The 14098-nt window shown below is 53.1% G+C and overlaps 1 protein-coding gene across 3 annotated transcripts in view; it reads right to left on the reverse strand.

Annotated features, from left to right (window-relative positions):
- The window catches only part of GRM7 (glutamate metabotropic receptor 7), a 201844-nt gene that overhangs the window by 46012 nt on the left and 141734 nt on the right, over positions 1 to 14098 (reverse strand). The window lies entirely within an intron of this gene.

Raw genomic sequence — 14098 nt, forward strand, 5'->3', positions numbered from 1 at the left:
TAAGTCTGATGGAATGACACAGGACCCCAGATAAACCACGAGAGTGAAAACCTGGTTTTTGATGAGAATTAGTAAGAACACTGCAAACCTTGAGGGAAGGCAGGACCTCATTTGCAAGGCTGCTTTCCACAAACCTTGGGGCTTCTTACTGAGACAGAACAGAGATCTCCCTTCCTGGAACTGCTGCTGACCAGGGGAAGATTTGAAATGAGGTGGAAATGTGTTTTCTATAGGGCATGGGATCAGTGAGGATGGGGGAAGCTCTGCTATACAAGCCAGGTGAGAAATATGAAGGAGAAAGAAAGTGGTCATCACTGAAAAATGCAGTAATTAGATAATATTTCATTTCAAAGTCACATTCAGCTTTTGAAATACCACATGTGCTTCTGGGAATGCAAATGATAAATGATTATATTAAATACATGGAAAGTCCCACTTACTCTGCAGTCTGGAGAATCCTGAACTCCAAGGCATGTGACAAAGGCTCACATGTACTGTGGGAAATTAGACTCCCAAATAATTTCCAACTATGCCTCACTGAAGCCATTCCCCAGGTTCTGAGAACAGGGAAGGTTTGGCATTGGAGCCCCAGTGAAATATCCAGAGTGGAAGATGGAAAAGCCCTGGCATTCCAAGCACCTGTCACCAGCCCAGCAGCACCCAGTGGCTCCAGCAGCTGCTCTGTGTGTGTGTGTGTGTCTCTTCCAAACATAAAACCTGGTCCCCTGGGATAGATGTGAACAAGAGTTATAAAAAACAAAATTTCAGCTATTTTTCTTTAGGTCCCTTAAATGCTGACAAGCTCCATGATTTTCCCTACAAGTCAAAATTCTCAGAGGAGTTTCTTGAATCAGCTGCCTTAATTATTCATTTAGACAGGAAGACTTGGATGGGCAAACCTTAAATTGAAGGACTAAGTTGCCCTTTCCTAATTTAAACCAAAATAGATCCTGTATCATTGTCATTTTCTATTTGTGAAAACACCAAACCCTGAAGTCACACTGCTCACACACTGGAGTACCTGTAAAAAATAATCCCTCAATAAGAGCTATTCTAGAGGTCTGCCACTGCCTGGGGAACCTGATTAACCTCCAGTATTGTGGGGAAGAGGAAAGGTCCCTGAACTGCTTTCTGCTGCTCGGTTGGGCTGAAGGTGTGCAGCTCGCAGGAGGAGGAGGAGTGCTGATGAGAAAGGGAAGTACACAGACTCATTTAATTGCACTGATAAATGGTGCTCTGGTCTCACTGGCAGTGCAAGGAGCCAGGAAATCCATTTCCATGGCCAGCTCTGTGTGCTCCAGGGCTGTGAGAGCCCAGTCCTGCTGCAGGGCACTGAGGGCAGCCAGGGCTGACACTGCTGACCTGGAAACGTGGGAAAACCTCACCCAGTTCCTCAGGAGAGCAGCTCTGACACCGCTGCTGCTCTTCTTTGTCCTTGCTTTGTGTCCACTGCCCAAGGCAGAGTCAGACAAGACTTACCTGAGAGTTTACACCTGAGATCTGGTCTCCACCCAGCCCAGAGCCTGCATTTCCTACCCTGTCATCACCCACAGCCACCCCCATGCCTTTTTGCAGCAGGCACCAATACAAAGGGAGATCAACTCAAGCACAAGGATCCAGTTTGCAGCTGTGAAATGATTTCCACCAATTTTCTACCTGTGAATATCTACATTGCCACACACTGACTGATGTGTTATCATAGCCCTGCTTCACTCATGGCTACAAAAGGATGAATTTCCACATTCTCGAACATACTCCATGGCACTGCTGGCACCTGGGACAGCCTGAAGCTACTTAATTCTGCACAGATCCTCTGTGGAAGGAGATGAAGATCAGGCAGGGGGAAAGTCCTTTTCCTGGCCTCCTGGGTTGACACCAGAACAGCTCCAGCACTGGCCTTGGACAGACTTCTGCTGTTTCTGGAGAAAATTCAGGTTGCAAAGTGCCTGTGAGGGAATGCTGGGCACCAACACCTGCAGCAGGGGTGAGGACCTGAGTCAAAGCACAGACACTTTCCCCACCCAGAACAGGGCATTTTGAAGGAGAATTTGCCCCACGTCTACACATCCTTTAGATACCTCCAAGGATTAGCTGAAAATGCCAGCACAGTCTGCAAAGCAGGCAGAAAAATGTCATATATTATGAGAAAGTGCTCTTGCAATTACCAGAAAACTGGGTTTTTTTAATGTAGAACCTTCAATTTCAGCCCAGGGATGAGGGAGTTCCTTCTCCCCAAACCAGTAGCACTGCCAGAGGCAGGCAGGCATTGCACCCACCTTGAGCTTCCCCCCTGGGCAAGCCCAGGGACACGAGGAGCCCCCTGCACTGCAGCCCTGGCACGTTTGGGAAGGATGTTCTCCCTACTCCCACACATCCCCCAGCTCCTGAATGCCTCGAGCAAGAGGGATTGGATCCACTCATAATATATATCCTCATTATGTTCACTACAGAACAACCATTAACAAGAAATGCTTAGTCTGTCTCATAAGGCCTAATGTAATTGTTCATTTTAATGAATAAAGTAGCTCAATATCTGTGTAAAATTCAAACATTGCTGCTTTGCTTCCCTCCGCCACAAACATTTCCATAATAATCCATTTGTTCTGAACTTAATTGTTTTGTGCAATGTTTGATTAAAATAAAAATCAGTAGAAAAATAATTACATTAGTGGTAATTAACCTACTCAGGGAAGAAAATAGCCACGTTCCCTGATACCACTTTCATAATGATGGTGCCATTAATTTCACGGACACACAGAACCCAGCGGCGAGGACTGGGCTCAGATTTATTGCCACCTCTAGACTGCAGCTCCTAACTCAGCAGTTCAAACATTTGTGTATATTCCACTTTGCAGACAGCAATATTTGCATGACTTAGCTCTTCAGGCTCAGCTATTAATGTCTTGTAATTAGTTTTTAAATCCAGGGATTTAGCATGATAATGGTTTTAAGCTAAGAATATGTCAATAACACATCCTCAGCAGAGTCTTCTGCGAGGTATCAGCTGAACTCCAGGAGATACAGTGCTGATAAAGCTGAGGATGCACAGCTGCTCTGTGCCTGGCCCAGACAGGATCCATCCCCTCACACTGGAACCCCTTCCCATTTCCCTGGCTGCAGGGATTGAGGGAAGCCCTGCTCCACCACTGACCCTGCCAGGTGCCAGAGGCAAAGCCCTGCCCGTCCTGCCTGGTGCCAAACAAACCCCTGCCCTGAGCAGAGCAGACCTAACACCCCTGCAGGATCACAGGACTGCCAGAGACTGCAGAGCCTCTCTTGAAACAGGATTGTCTCTGCTGCAGCAGCACAGGAGCTGTGGGAAGCAGCCGTGTACCTGCCCCTGCTGCGGGAACTGACACTGCTCCTATCACATCCCAGGGCATCCCAGGGCATCCCATGGCATCCCAGGGCATCCCATCCCATCCCATGGCATCCCATGGCATCCCATCCCATCCCATGGCATCCCATGGCATCCCATGGCATCCCATCCCATCCCATCCCATCCCATCCCATCCCATCCCATCCCATCCCATCCCATCCCATCCCATCCCATCCCATCCCATCCCATCCCATCCCATCCATGTTTTCCTTGCAGGAGAGGGCCCAGAACTGGACCCAGCACTGGAGATGGCCCTCAGCAGTTCCTGTCACCTCCTATTTAACACATTCAATTAATTATTATTATATATTATATTAATTAGATCAATATATATAATATAAAAACAAGTTATAAAATATATTATTAATTCTATAAATATATATTTCTATTAATTATGTACATATCAATACTATTACATATTATAAAGACTTCCAACTACTGCCATCACTTTGCTCCCACACTGCACCTCCTCCTCTGTGTTCCCACAAGAACCAATTCTTAGCCCTCATTTATTTCCCTTTCATTTCCACTCTTCCTTTCTCTTTTGTTTAATATTTGCCACCTGTTTTCAGCAGCCCTGCCTGCCCTGCCCCAGCAGCAGAGATTTCCTCTGAGCTCTCACATCTTTAATGAGATCCAAGGGCCATTTGTTCTACATTAAAGCAAGGACATTTCCAGCACACTGCTGATATAGAGAAAAATGCTTAACCCACAGTTTTTGCAAAAATGCTTATTATTATATGTTTCTGTTGACACACAATAAAATGGGAAATTAAGTATTTTAATGCTTTTATATCTGCCTACAGCTTTGTGTTGTCCTCTCACTAATGGAAGGGGGTGGACCATGCATCTTCAGCATTCATCCTGCAGCCCCTGCTTAATATTGTTTTAATTAAAAAAAGAGCATGTGCTTCCAAATGTGCATTTATAACACACAGTTCTTGTCTCTTTAAATGGATAGGTTAGGGCAAAACTATCTTCTGAAAGCAGAGCTAATCCAAGGCAATTTTTTATCCTAAAGTGGCTTAGAATGAGGGAAAATCTGAATCACCACAGAATCCCAGAGTGGTTTGGACATCAGAGCCCCCCCAGTGCCCCCCAGCCATGGCAGGGACAGCTCCCACTGCCCCAGGCTGCCCCAGTGCCCCCCAGCCATGGCAGGGACAGCTCCCACTGCCCCAGGCTGCCCCAGAGCCACCCAGCCTGGCCTGGGCACTGCCAGGGCTCTGTGCTGTGCAGGGTGACCAAGCCCCAAAGCCCAGCACAGCACCAGGGCCGAGCTCAGCAGCTGGAACCAAGCCCTTGTTCCTATCACACACTGCCCCACGGCTGGAAAGTTTAAGCCCTCAAGAACAAGCCTGGATGACAATGGCACATGTAGAAGCAACTCCAGGAATTTTGCTTTTTCTCCTGTAAACTCCTTTTCAGAGCCCTTTTTCATGGCACAGCCACGAGTTGACCTCACCTAAGGTTTGAGGAAAGGATCAGCCCTTTATCTTTGTTTATCTCCCTTATGAGCCAGTCATTTCTGACTTTTTTTCTGTTATTTGTGATTGTGGAAAAGTTCTGCTTCTGCCAAACCCAACACACAGCTCGCAGTCTGGAAGGGGCAGCGAGGAGAGGAACCAAGCACACGTGTCTGATTTGGAGAGCGTTTCTCTTCGAGTGCCTGCCAGCTCAGAAATGCTGCCATTTATTTATCCTCCTGATTCCCCAGCTGATCCAAAGACCAGCATTTTCCAGTCAAATTATTTGGTTTTCCCCTCCTAAGCCTCAGCATCAACAGGACAGTGATTTCCTCATCACATCTCGTGTGCCAGGCAGAACAACACACGGCAGGGAAGGAAGATGAAAGAAATACAAAATTCTGAGAGAAATTCAGTACCCAGCTCATTTAGACCCTAATTAGATTGCTGCAGTGATATTAATAATACTAATAATATCAAATTATCCTGCTCAGGTTCTGCTCAGTCAATTGGGCCCTGAAAGAACTGCAGATGTACACAGAGAATTAAGGATGGCTGGTGGCAAGACACACTGCCAGGGGAGCAGCTGCCTCCCAGGACAGGGAATTCTCTCCCCAGACAGGGCAAGGCTGTCACTGCAATCCCTGTGCAGGGAAATCCTGCCCTGGGCAGCTGGGACTCACCCAGGTGAGAGCCACCACCAGCTCCCAGGCTGGGCTGGGCGAGGAGAAAAGCCCGTCCCACCCCTTCCAGCCGCATTTTTGGGAGGAAAAGGGCAAAATCCGGTCTTGCAAAGGGAGGCTGAGTCACTACAACCCTTCTCCAGTCAGCCAGAGTACAGGCACTGCTAAGGCAGGATAAATCCCTGATTGCAGCTAGCCCTGGAAGCAGCTGCTGGATGGTGGAAAGGTGGGATGAGCACAAGGATGTTCTGTGGGAATCTTTGCAGCAGCATTCTCATAAAACGTACGTCTTCAGTTTAGTGTTAGAAAAACCAAATAAAACAGGAAAACAAAGCAAATAAAGGCTTCCTCTCAAGTTGTTTCAGAGCAGACTAAAGACCCTTTGCAGCTGTTTATTTGGGGCCATTATTGTCCATCATGTGAACAATTAGCTGGAGACACATTAAATTCCACATTATACATCTGATATTACAGTCCTGCTGCCAGCCACAGCCATTTCCTTCAGAAATCAGTATTCAGGGACATCTAAACAGTGATTATTTCTGACCCACTCAATACGTGTGGCCTGTCAGGAACCTTTATGCTTTGCTTAAATGCTGGAAACTCCGAGGGCTGCTCACACGGGCCTGATGTGAGCAGAGCTTTCAATCACCCTTTGTGGGATTTCTTTCTCCTCTCTAAAGCAAACAGGCACAATATGACACATCTGTCATCATTTCTACTCCACCACCCTTGGCATCGGTGTGGGACCCAAATTTCATTTTGTAAAACACAGCTGGGTCGTGTTTGGGGTGTAGAGAAGCAGCTCAGAGCCAAGGGTTCCCACAGCTGCTCACACAGTTTGTTAAAGGAGTTTACTTGCAACTTTGATCAACAAAAGTGGAGACAAAGCAGCAAGTTTTGGCTGCTGTTAATTGTCACAAGACTCTTGGCATGAATGGAAGGTGCCAGGGCCTGATCTGCCACAGGAAAGGCTGATCCCAGGGACAGGGCTGATCCCAGGGACGGAGCTGATCCCAGGGACAGGGCAAGGACAGAGCTGATCCCAGGGACAGAGCTGATCCCAGGGACAGAGCTGATCCCAGGGACAGGGCTGATCCCAGGGATGGAGCTGATCCCAGGGATGGAGCTGATCCCAGGGACAGGGCTGATCCCAGGGACAGGGCAGGGATGGAGCTGATCCCAAGGATGGAGCTGATCCCAGGGACGGAGCTGATCCCAGGGACAGGGCAAGGACAGAGCTGATCCCAGGGACAGAGCTGATCCCAGGGACAGAGCTGATCCCAGGGACAGAGGAGGGACAGGGCTGATACCAGGGATGGAGCTGATCCCAGGGACAGGGCAAGGACAGAGCTGATCCCAGGGACAGAGCTGATCCCAGGGACAGGGCTGATCCCAGGGATGGAGCTGATCCCAAGGATGGAGCTGATCCCAGGGACGGAGCTGATCCCAGGGACAGGGCAGGGACAGGGCTGATCCCAGGGACAGGGCTGATCCCAGGGATGGAACTGATCCCAGGGACAGAGGAGGGACAGGGCTGATCCCAGGGATGGAGCTGATCCCAAGGATGGAGCTGATCCCAGGGATGGAGCTGATCCCAGGGATGGAGCTGATCCCAGGGACAGAGCTGATCCCAGGGACAGGGCTGATCCCAGGGACAGGGCTGATCCCAGGGACAGGGCTGATCCCAGGGATGGAGCTGATCCCAGGGATGGAGCTGATCCCAGGGACAGGGCTGATCCCAGGGACAGGGCTGATCCCAGGGATGGAGCTGATCCCAGGGACAGAGCTGATCCCAGGGACAGAGCTGCTCAGCACACACCTCCTCCCACAGCACAAAACAACAACAGGGGACAAAGGAGAGCCCAAAGAAAGGAACAGCCCTGGCCTCCCCACACAGCAGCCCCACGCTGCTGGCCACTCCTCCCAGCCAGAAATCACTCTTACCTTGCCAGGGAGAAGACAGAAGTGATCCAGAGACATAAATGCAGCCATTATTGTGCTGGTGCTTCCTGGATTCTCCCTGTCCTTGTCCCCAGCGCTGCCCACACGTCCCACACACCTTCAGTGGGGAGTTGAGGACAAAGACAGGATGTTTGGCACCCAGCCTCCTCTGCCAGGCAAGGATGAGACACAAACTAAAGGCAGGGTTTGCTGCCACCTCCACGTCCCTGGAGATGCCCCAGAGGGGGCAGAGGTGCACAGGGATGCCCGAGGCTGAGGCTGGGCAGGAGTTACTGGGACGAGGGGGAAGAGGGATGGAAATATGGGGCAGAACTGAGCTCAAGAGCCCAGTGGGTGTGACAGGGAGCCCCCCAGGCTGGGGGGATCTGAGTGCCCAGTGCCCTGTGCTGCCCCAGGAGCCGTGGCAGCAGCTCTGGGGCACAGCTGAAGCGCTCAGCTCTCCATAGCTGGCTGAACTTCTCCAAACACAACACAGCACATCTGTCTCTGAAGAGCCTCCTCCCGCTTGCAGATATTAAATAAAGAATATTGCACCCTCAATAACACACAAACTGACATTGTTACTCCTGCCAAAAGCAACCAAACATGTTCATTAGCCATAAAATATCCCAGCAAAGCATTTGCTCTTGAATATATTTGCTGACAAAACCACATTAGCCTCGCAAAGAGCTTTACAGAGGGATGTGTAGGCGCAGAACCAGCACCTCTCTTGAAGACCGGGTGATTTATTTTTTACCTCCCATTTCTTACATAACTCACTCTCAGAGTGTGTCTGCCTGCAGGCTCGTGGGCATGGAAGGGAACAACACAAGACAAAGCAAAATCTCAAGTCAAGTCTTCTGCTGCATAATTTTTTTGCCATTATAGCTTTTATGAGCTCCTTACGCTCCAGTTTTCTCCTGTCTTTAAGCACACGTGTAATCCATCTCAGACTCTCTCAGCCTGCTTTCCCTCAGCGTTTCTATCCCCACAAACACTTTCCTGTGACATTCTCAGACCTGCAGCAGGGTCTCAGCCGTGCTGTGCCTTGCCAGAGCTGATGGAGCTCCCCAGCCTGCCCGGGCGCTGCTCCTGCCTGGGCCGGGGTCAGGAACGGAGGGGAAATGACATTTCACATCTGCACTTCTGAGCCTGGGCTGCTCTGCAGGGTGAGAGGTGGGATTGAACCATTGCCTTGCTGTTGTGGCCGAGTGCGAGCTGCAGCTCCTGCCTGTGGCACAGCAGCCGCCCTGCCTGGCCCAGGGCTCCCTCCAGCCCGGGCTCCTGCCTGCCAAACCCCAGCAGCCACAGCCCCACAGCCCCAGCCCCACAGCCCCAGCCCCACAGCCCCACAGCCCCACAGCCCCACAGCCACAGCCCCACAGCACTCTGCCCCAGCCCCACAGCCCCACAGCCCCCACAGCCCCACAGCCCCAGCCCCACATCCCCACAGCCACAGCCACAGCCCCACAGCCCCACAGCCACAGCCCCACATCCCCACATCCCCACAGCCCCACAGCCCCACATCCCCACAGCCCCACAGCCCCACAGCCACAGCCACAGCCCCACAGCCCCACAGCCCCACAGCCCCACATCCCCACATCCCCACAGCCCCACAGCCCCAGCCCCACAGCCCCACAGCCACAGCCCCACATCCCCACAGCCCCACAGCCCCACAGCCACAGCCCCACAGCCCCCACAGCCCCCACAGCCCCACATCCCCACAGCCCCACAGCCCCACAGCCCCCACAGCCTCACAGCCCCACAGCCCCCACAGCCCCACATCCCCACAGCCCCACATCCCCACAGCACTCTGCCCCAGCCCCACAGCCCCACAGCCCCAGCCCCACAGCCCCACAGCCCCACAGCCACAGCCCCACAGCCCCACAGCCCCAGCCCCACAGCCCCACAGCCCCAGCCCCACAGCCTCACAGCCACAGCCCCACAGCCCCACAGCCCCAGCCCCACAGCCCCACAGCCCCAGCCCCACAGCCTCACAGCCACAGCCCCACAGCCTCACAGCCCCAGCCCCACCCCACAGCCCCACATCCCCATAGCCTCACAGCCCCACAGCCACAGCCCCACAGCCCCACAGCCCCACAGCCCCACAGCCCCAGCCCCACAGCCCCACAGCCCCAGCCCCAGCCCCACATCCCCACAGCCCCACATCCCCACAGCCCCACAGCCCCGCTCTCATCCCCAGCACTCCCCAGCCCAGCTGCAGGCACAGCTCGTGCAGGGACCCTGTCTCTGCTCCATCCCTGCTGGGGCACGCAGGGATCAGCATATGGCCATGCAGCGGGCCAGTGGCTTGAGAAATTCCCTTCCACTCGGCTGCAGGTTAACTCTGCAAGCTGAGATAATTAAAGGTGTTTGCGCCGGTCACGGCTGACATGAGCAATGAGAGATTGCAGAATTTAATGAGGGAACAAAACAAACAACATCCATTACTGCAGCACACAGCAGGGCTGGTGGCACTGGGAGGGGTTTCAGGGTGCAGTGAGCTCCCTGTCAGGTCCTCACTGATGGGGTAGCACCAGAGGGGCCAGAGCTGTGCAAACAGGCTGCAGGTCCCCCCGCAAGGACTCTGCTCTCAGCAGCACTCATGCTGGGAAATAATCCCCAAAATGCAGGCAGCCCAGCCCTGGGAGGGGGACTGTCACCACGTGTCACCCACAGGCTGAGGTGACACCTGCAGGGACAGCACCAGGCCAGCAGAAGATGCAGAGTGTCCCTAGCGGTGCCAAAACCAGACACTCCATCTACTTGAAACACATTCTGCTCCAAAGGAAAAACTCAAAACCCAGCAACGAACCCAAGAAAGCAATGAACAGAAATCAATTTGAACATGTTGTTTTAGAAAAATACCATCTGTTGACAGAATATTCCTGAGCTACAAATATCACTGAAGAGGTGCTTGGATCCAGTTCGAATATTTTATCAAAAAAAGGCAGGTACAGCCAGGTCTCTTGCCAGCAGGTTAAGACAGTTAATTACTCTCTTCACCAGCTCACTGTTCATAACATTTATTTCCAAATTCCCTAACAGAGATGTTTATGGCATGTAAATTGATTAGTCTGAGCCCAAACAGGTTCAAGAGGTGTTGAAGTGAGCAGGTTCTGCATCAATTGCACAGAGGATTACAGAGTTACTCAGTGTACCTCTATTTGTGGGGAAAAAAGGATTGCAGCGTGGGAGTTCCATCCTGTCTGTGCCAGGATGTGCCCCTGTCCCTGTCCCTGTCCCTGCAAAGGCTGCCCCAGCTCACCCCCATCCCCATGGCCTGAGCTGCTGGGATGTTCCTTCTTCCAAGCAAGAGCTGACTCGGCTACCCAGGGCAAACAGAGCTCCCAGCTCCTTGCCCAGGGAGCAGGGAATCCTTCAGGAGCCCTCACCACATCCCTGGGGCTGTACAGCACCAGCTGGGGTCGACAGGGGAGCTGGATCCATGGAACCACACTGATAATTAGCAATATTGATAATTATCAATACTGAGGCATTGGCAGCCACCCCAGCAGCCCTGTCCCAAACCCCGCTCTGCTCCACAGCACGGAGCCATCTGCACACCCAGAGAACCACACAGATCTCCTCTATCCCTGCATGCACTGTGCATCCCTGGGATGGATTTGTTTCTGTTTGCAAACAAATGAATTAGAGGAGTGGTTTGGTTTTATCTGGAGCTCGCAGCCAGCCCTGCCCGATGCTGCGGAAGGGAGGCACACACGAGCTGCCTGAGCTCTGCACGGTGTAGGAAGGGACAGGACACGGTGTAGGAAGGGACAGGACACGGTGTCAGAAGGGACAGGACATGGTGTAGGAAGGGACAGGACACGGTGTCAGAAGGGACAGGACACGGTGTAGGAAGGAACAGGACACGGTGTAGGAAGGGACAGGACACGGTGTTAGAAGGGACAGGACACACACGGTGTAGGAAGGGACAGGACATGGTGTCAGAAGGGACAGGACACGGTGTAGGAAGGGACAGGACACGGTGTAGGAAGGGACAGGACACGGTGTTAGAAGGGACAGGACACACACGGTGTCAGAAGGGACAGGACACGGTGTCAGAAGGGACAGGACACGGTGTCAGAAGGGACAGGACATGGTGTCAGAAGGGACAGGACACGGTGTAGGAAGGGACAGGACATGGTGTCAGAAGGGACAGGACACGGTGTCAGAAGGGACAGGACACGGTGTCAGAAGGGACAGGACACAGTGTCAGAAGGGACAGGACACACACGGTGTAGGAAGGGACAGGACACAGTGTCAGAAGGGACAGGACACGGTGTAGGAAGGGACAGGACACGGTGTCAGAAGGGACAGGACACGGTGTAGGAAGGGACAGGACACGGTGTCAGAAGGGACAGGACACGGTGTCAGAAGGGACAGGACACGGTGTCAGAAGGGACAGGACACGGTGTAGGAAGGGACAGGACACGGTGTCAGAAGGGACAGGACACGGTGTCAGAAGGGACAGGACACGGTGTTTTCCATCCCCAGCCGAGGATTCACGTGCTGCACAGCCCCAGAGCCCAGCGGCACCGCTGTGAGCCAGGGCTGGAACAGAGCCCCTGACACGGCACAGACACCGGTGCAATTAAAACACGACACCGTGCACCCTGTGCAGACACTAATGGCCTTATTACAGCATGAATTAGACAATCAGACTGAAAAACAACCCCACATCAGCTTGCTCCAGGAGGATCTCCCTCCCCAGTGGCAAATAACCAGGTCTCATGGAAGCATCTCCCTGCTGCAAGCGGAGGGTGAAGGACGAGGGCATCGTCCTGCCCGTGTGGGAGCTGTGGGGGGACGGCTGAGCCGGGTGGGGAGCAGGGCAGGGACGGGAGCCCTTCCCCAGGGAGAGCTGCTCGTGGTGCCCAGCCCACCAGGCAGGGTGGCAGCACCCCAGAGCTCACTGCCAGCCAGCCCAGGAGCAGCTGGTGTCCAGGGGCAGGAGCCCAGACTGCTCCCTCCAGCCTCAGCACGGGGCCAACACCTGGAAAAGGCAGGTTCAACCATTCCACAGGGATTGTTTCCTTTACTTGTTGATTTTGACAGTTCTGGGATACTTGCACAGGGAATGGGATGGGAAAACAATAAACCTGGGACCTGCTGAGTTAACTGTACCTGGAGAAAGAGAAGCAATATCACAAATTTCCCAGGAGAGCCTGTGCATCCTCTAGGAGCGATCCATTTCCTCCTCCTTCAGGCACAGCAGCTCCTCCAGGAGAGATGTCTTTGTGTTTGTGTTTGTGCCAGGCACCTCCAAACAAGAGAAGCTGCATTTTTAGGAGGCAGCCGAGTATGGGAGCTGCTCGGGCAGTGTCACCAGCACCAGGTGACCAGGGACACCTCCAGGGGCTCAGTTCCTGCTGTGAGACCCACACAGGGCTCAGTTCCTGCTCTCAGACCCACAGAGGGGTCAGTTCCTGCTGTGAGACCCACACAGGGCTCAGTTCCTGCTCTCAGACCCACACAGAGGGGTCAGTTCCTGCTCTCAGACCCACACAGGGCTCAGTTCCTGCTCTCAGACCCACACAGAGGGGTCAGTTCCTGCTGTGAGACCCACACAGGGCTCAGTTCCTGCTGTGAGACCCACACAGGGCTCAGTTCCTGCTCTCAGACCCACACAGGGCTCAGTTCCTGCTCAGACCCACAGGACACACGAGGCACACAGGCAGGACCTGTCTCCTGGCCTCGCTGCCTTCAGCCATCCTCACCATTTCCTGCTGCTTGAACACACGAGCCTTAGATGCAAATTGAAATCCCCAGCTGAGAACAAGCTGAAATTCCCCACTGGAAGAGGGAGCTCCCAAAGCCAGCTGGTCCCCAGCACTCCTCATCCCCCCAGGGCACGCTGGCTCCTCTCCACCTGCAGCATCCCTGCCTTTTGGAGCATGTCAGAGGCAGCCCCAGGGTTCTGCTGGTGCTGGAGCTGCCCTGGGGCACAGGGTGACCCTCCAGAGCCCCGCTCCTGGCTCAGAGGGCAGCTCTGCTGTGCCCAGGGTTCCCACCACTGCCTCGGCTGTCTCTGCCTTTCCAGGCTTTGGGGGCTGAGTTTGTGACCCTAAAGCCAGGGCAGAGCATGTCAGACAGCAGGAGCTGTGAAGTACCAACCCTGCATCCCAAAAATGCCGGTGTGAGGAGGGCTGGCAGCGCCTGGCAGAGTCCTCAGCAGGGACAGGGGTGGCACCTCAGCATCACAGCCTGCTGCAGGGACAGCACTGCAATGGCTTTTCATGGACTACTGGCCAAGCCCTTCAAAATCAGACATCTGCTCAATTTATCCTTGCACAGCCACCTGAAATGCAGCCAGAACTGCAGCTAAACCGTGCTGGGCAAAGCTGTGCTCGGCTGACTGCTGCCATGCAGGACAAGGAAAACGGGGTGATTGCACTGCCCTCACGTAAATTGTCATGTCCCAGGTTTGCTGCAGTGAAAAGTCATCAAGTATTTTGTTATGTGACCAGAGATACACAGTCCCAGGTAATTCAAAAAGCCAACCTAGACCAGCAATAAGAGAACAGATTTGAAGAGTTCCAAGTTAGAGCTGCCCTCAGTCTGTCTGCTCACATGAGCAAGAGAGAAAAAACTGCAACAGAAGTTATTCTGCACTCTAACGT

This window comes from Cyanistes caeruleus, chromosome 11 (genome assembly GCF_971803275.1).
Source record: "Cyanistes caeruleus chromosome 11, bCyaCae1.hap1.1, whole genome shotgun sequence".
Lineage (NCBI taxonomy): Eukaryota > Metazoa > Chordata > Aves > Passeriformes > Paridae > Cyanistes > Cyanistes caeruleus.